We start from the raw sequence: 6,020 nt of genomic DNA on the forward strand, positions 1-6,020 counted from the left end.
TTAACTACCATTTGCAGGAGAGCAACAGCAGGACAGAGGGCAAGTCTCCACGCCCTGCCTGTAGGCTTCTTGGAGGCATCTGATGGGCCACTATATAAAACAGGATGCTGGTCTAGATGGGCCTTGAGCCTGATCCAGAAGGGCTGTTCTTGTGTTCTTAAAGAGTGCTGTAAAGAGAGATGAGTGACACATAAGACAATACACGGAATGAATATTGATAAACTACCTATGGAACTCCCTTCCCAGAAAGGTTGGCTGACTTCCTCTTTTCTTGCCTTTTGGCAAATGATCAAGACCTTCTTGTTTTAGACAGAGTTCTACCCCACTGATTTACCATGTTGACTGTTGCTTCTGCTGTGGCTTTGTTATGTTTTATTGTTGTGGTGAATTTTGTAATCCATGTCATTATCTATAATAAAAAGCAGCAGGTAAATCTACATATAACAAGAACAGCTTAATCATACATTGCAAAATATGTTATTCATTCTCCCTATTTTGAACAATTCAAGCGCAATCTAGAAAGTATCCTAATGTATATTCTCCATGCAGTTTCCCATCCTATCTTCCTGAGATGTTGAACAGAAGAAAAGGTATAGAGCAGTTTGTGGACTGTGTGTGGAGGACTGTAGAAAGACGCCTTTTGCTTCATGTCTATATTGAAAGAGAAAAAAGAGACTGGGCTATGCAGTGAAGCAAGAGCAACCAGCTGACCGGAGGCTTGCAGTCAGCTCATCTTCCCATTACTCAAATTTCAAGCTACTTTCAGAAATGGCTGAAGTGACCTCTTACTGTGTGTCAAGAGCAATACCATGATCAGAAGCAGGTACAAAAGACATTGAGGGTTCTCAGTGCACAGTACTGTAAGTAAATTTATGGCACTCTGTCCACTAACATTAAAGGAAGATCATTTATTTTGAAAATAATTTGTTAGGAAGTAGAGCGAGCTCTTTAAAAAACGTCATAACATTTATGACGTTTTTTAAAGAGCTCTCTCTACTATATAGATAACTTTCCAGAAAAGACATTATAAAAGCTGGTGTCCTAGAGTGAACCTAGTGTTGAACACCAATTCTGAGATATTCCTAAAATACAGGAATATTAAATTATCTGTATTTTATGGCTAAGACTGTTGCCAAACTTCTTCTATCTGTAGTTATTGCCTAAGAAATAAGCAGTTAAGGTAAATTATAGTCTTATACATTATTGCCACCTATTGGTAATGGCTTCAGACCACAATGACCTAATGTAATGTACTTAAGGATTTGGACAAATATCTATATTATTAATTCTCCAAGACGGCCATGCGTGGGGATGCGGTAGAAAGGAGGCAATTGGCTGACAAGTTTGCAAGCAGAAGCACCTGATTGGGCAGTGGGGATTCCATATGAGATAGGGAGAAGGAGCCTGTGAGAGCAGCAGCACCATGGTGATTGGGCAGTGGGGATTCCTGATGCAGATAAGGAGGAGGAGCCTGTGATAGCTAAGGTCAGGTTGGAAGATGTTCTTGATTGTGGAGGAGAGAAATATATATACACACACACACACACACACACACACACACACAAGGATAGCAGGCAGGGGTCTACAAAAAGACGGGTCCTCAGGGAGGAAAGAGCCCCTTCAGGAGAAGGAGGATGCTGTTGTGTGAATTAAATGAGGAAACAAGATGAACAAAATCTGTTAACTCAGGGAGGGAGGGAGAGAAAAAACATGAAGCGAGGGGGAAGAAAGAGTGGGGAAGAGCGAGTGGAGGAGAGAGAAAGAGAAGACCAAGCCACAACCAAGAAGGGGTGAGGGGGATGGAAGCAAAGGGATGGAAGAGGAGCAGGAGTGCAGCTCAGGTGACAGTGAAGAGATCTCTGAGATTAGAGGAGCCCCGCTGGCCAGGAAGAGGAGGCGGTGGCTGGGAGAAATAATGGCGGTGGCGAGGAGGTGGGCAGACGGTGGGCAAAGCCCTACCAGCCGGGAGGAGGAGATGGGAGGCGGCAGTGGGATAGCCTGGCCCTGGCCGGCCCAATGGGGAGAGCTGTGGGGGGAGAGCGCGAGCGAGCGAGCTGCGGAGGGAGAGCGAGCTGCGATAGCGAGTGAGCTGCGGGGGGAGAGCGAGTGAGCTGCGGGGGGAGAGCGGGCGAGCTGCGGGGGGGAGAGAGGGCGAGCTGCGGGGGGAGAGCGGGCGAGCTGCGGGGGGAGAGCAAGTGAGCGGGAGCGCTGCGGGGGGAGAGCGAGCTGCGATAGCGAGTGAGCTGCGGGGGAGAGCGGGCGAGCTGCGGGAGGGAGAGCGGGCGAGCTGCGGGGGGAGAGAGGGCGAGCTGTGGGGGGAGAGAGGGCGAGCTGCGGGGGGGAGAGAGGGCGAGCTGCAGGGGGAGAGCGGGCGAGCTGCGGGGGGAGAGCAAGCGAGCGGGAGCGCTGCGGGGGGGAGAGCGAGCGAGCGGGAGCGCTGCGGGGTGGAGAGCGAGCGAGCGGGAGCGCTGCGGGGTGGAGAGCGAGCGAGAGCGCTGCAGGGGGAAGCAAGAGAGAGCGCTGCAGGGGGAAGCGAGTGAGAACGCTGTGGGGGGAAGCGAGTGAGAGTGCTGCGGGGGGAAGCGAGTGAGAGCGCGGCGGGGGGAAGCCACAGGCTCAGTGCACAACTGCACAGATGCTCTGTGCAGAGTCAGCTAGTCTATATACTTATTGTTTGTAGACGGGCCATGCGAGGCGACATGGTAGGAAGGAGGAGATTGGCTGAGTTTGCAAGCAGAAGCACCTGATTGGGCAGTGGGGATTCCATATGCAGAGTTTGCAAGCAGAAGCACCTGATTGGGCAGTGGGGATTCCCTATGCAGATAAAGAGGAGAGGCCTGTGATGGTTAAGGTCAGTTGGAATGCAGCTGTTACTGGTCGGAAGATGTTCTTGATATAAAAGGATAGCAGGCAGGGGTCTGCAAAAAGACAGGTGAGGGAGAAAAGAGCCCCTTCAGGAGAAGGAGGATGCAGTTGTGTAAATGAACAAGATCTGTTAACTCAGAAGGAGGAAGAAAAAACATGAAGAGAGTGGGAAGGAAGAGTGGAGAAGAGCGAGTGGAGGAGAGAGAAAGAGAAAAAGAAGGGGCGGAGGAAGAGAGACAGAAGGAAGGGCAAGGGACAGGCCTGAGCCTGTCAGCAGCCTGAGGGGAATGAGTGGCCATGGCGGCACTGGCAGCAAGGAAGGGCCCAGTCAACCACTGCTGCTGTTTGGGGCTACTGAGGCCATTGTAAGGAGGAGGCAGTCAGGCAAGGGATGGGCCTGGGTCTGTCAATGGCCTGAGGGGAACGAACGGCCATGGTGGTGGCAGCGGCAAGGAAGGGCCCGGTCAACCACTGCTGCTGCTCCTGGGGGGAGGGTGGGGAGGTCTCTGGGGATAGGGGGCTACAGCTTGGCCAATAGGCAGCAGCAATGCTGCAGCCATGACCAAGAAGGGTGAGGGGGATGGAAGCAACGGGTTGGAGGAGGATCAGGAGTGCAGACCAGGTGAGGGTGGGATGATCTCTGAGGTGTGGGGAGCAATCAAGTACTAACGCGCAGATGCTCTAGAGCATGCAAGAGTTCCAGCATTGAAGTGGAGAGAAATAATGGCGGCGGTCAGGATGCAGAGGTGGAGGACCTGCAGGTGAAGCCCCTCTGGCCAGAAGAGGTGGGTGGATGGCGGGTGAAGCCCCACTGGCCAGGAAGAGGAGGCGGTGGCGGGGAGAAATGATGGCAGTGGTGAGGAGGTGGACAGAGGGCAGGTAAAGCCCTACCAGCTGGGAGAAGAAGGTGGGAGGCGGTGGTGGGATGCGGTGGTGGGATGGCCTGGCCCTGGCCCGCCCAATGGGGAGAGCTGTGGGGGGTGAGCAAGCTGCAGGGGGAGAGCGAGCAAGCGAGCGAGCTGCGGGGGGAGAGCGAGCAAGCGAGCGAGCTGCGGGGGGAGAGCGAGCAAGCGAGCGAGCTGCGGGGGGAGAGCCAGCGAGTGAGCGAGCTGCGGGGGGAGAGCAAGCGAGCAAGCTGCGGGGGGGAGAGCAAGCGAGCGAGCTGTGGGGGGAGAGTGAGCAAGCGATCGAGCTGTGGGGGGAGAGTGAGCAAGCGAGCGAGCTGCGGGGGGAGAGTGAGCAAGCGAGCTGCGTGGGACGTCACTGACTCAGTGCACAACTGCACAGATGATCTGTGCGGGTTCAGCTAGTATTTTATTATTATCTTTTACTTGACAATAACTTATAGTTAACTTATAGTTACAGGATATAGTTCTATATCCTGTATCACATTAAAAAACATAGCTCAAAAGCATGCACTCAGTTTTATTAGCATTTGATGATCTAGTTTTGATTGATTATAAGTAAAGCATCAAAATGCCAATAAAACTGCGTGCCAAAGACAAAAGGTTTAGGGTTGGAACTGCCAGTGCAGACTTGTAAAGCAAACTAAAAACCAAACACAAATTTCCTTTGTTAGGAAAAAAAGGGCTACTAGAATTGTACATACAAATATTCAATTTGTTTTTAAAATGTTTGTGTATCTTTCCTTCCTCTATGAAGATGATTGTACACTTGAAAAAACTATTTTTTAATTCCCTCAACCTGAACAACTTGGGTTGGAAGCATCACACTGCAGTGATTCTACTTCTACAGGCAGATCCCAGATAGTGCTAGGGAACTGGTGCACTGCCCCAAGAGTTATTCTATGGATTCTGCAAGGTATGATCTTGTCCGCCATGCTTTTAGTTTTATAGGAAACCACTGGGACAGGTTATTAATATTCTGACAACACTCTGATTGACTTCTCTTCTTCACTGAGCCAGGTTATACAATGAATGCTCTGAATGGAAGTCTGAGGTCAGTGATAGAATTAAAGGTCAGTAGGCTACTGACTCAGTACAGACAAGACAAGACAAAGTGGAAGGCAAGTTATAGAGTTTTCTCAAAGGTAGTACCCTTTCTCTGGACCACCCTTCCAGGGCAGCTGGCTAGGCTAACTTCTTTTGGAAAGCAATTAAGATCTTATTCCAGCAGGCATCTGGAAGGTAAGGCAGATTATTATTTTGGCCAACCTGTTTCCCCCCAATACACTATTGTTGTATTTTGGTTCTGTAACCTTGAAAGTGCTTTGTGGGTTATTGTGGTGGAATATAAATTTAAATAAATAAAACCAACTCCCAGCCCATGCCTAACTAATGGGCTCTGCTCCAGGTGCTGACTATGAGGGAGGCTAGGTTGTCGTGCACTCAGGACTGGGCCTTCTCTGTTGCTGCCCCCAGACTCTGGAATGCTCTCCCGGTGGGTATCCGCTCCTCAGTCTCCATCAGTTTTTAGAAAGCATGGCAAATCATGGCTTTTTACGCAGGCTTTTATAGGATTGTCTCCACGGCTGCTTCTTGTATTTTGTATTGTTTTTATGCTTATGTTTTAATTTTTTTTAAATCAAGATTTGTTTTTATACTTTTTAGCTCAATATTTTAATGTGTCTTTTTTATATTCTTGTTTTTAAATGTTATTGTGAGCCACCTTGGGATTTTCTTAATGAAAGGCGGGGTATAAATTTAACAATAATAATAATAATAATAATAATTGATATTTTGTTCTGACACTCCTGAGACATTTGTGGTTTCACTGGGCATTACTCATATACTTTTAAGCATACCTTCACCTTGACAGATTAGAAACCTTTTAAAGAAATGGTAGACTGTTTCTTGGTAGACTGAATTTTGTACCCAGTAGCACATTTTGAGTCCTTTGCACTTGTGCAAAATAATGAAATACAATCTATTTAATACAGGGGAAGGAACTGGAGGAATCATATCAGGGTTTGTTTTCAGGGAAGGTGAATGAATTTCAACTTCATCACTAAGTCATTATTCACTTTAGAATATCCCAGTTTGTGTCTGGCATCTCCGCATGCCCTAGAGAAAGAAGATGCCAATAAGCACAAATAATTGTGCAGATACATTTAGCTTAACTGAGAATGTGAATTAGTAGTGACAATATGTTGGCAATATGTAAAACAGTAGCTAGTATCAAATAAATATTCATTT

Source organism: Hemicordylus capensis, chromosome 3 (genome assembly GCF_027244095.1).
Source record: "Hemicordylus capensis ecotype Gifberg chromosome 3, rHemCap1.1.pri, whole genome shotgun sequence".
Lineage (NCBI taxonomy): Eukaryota > Metazoa > Chordata > Lepidosauria > Squamata > Cordylidae > Hemicordylus > Hemicordylus capensis.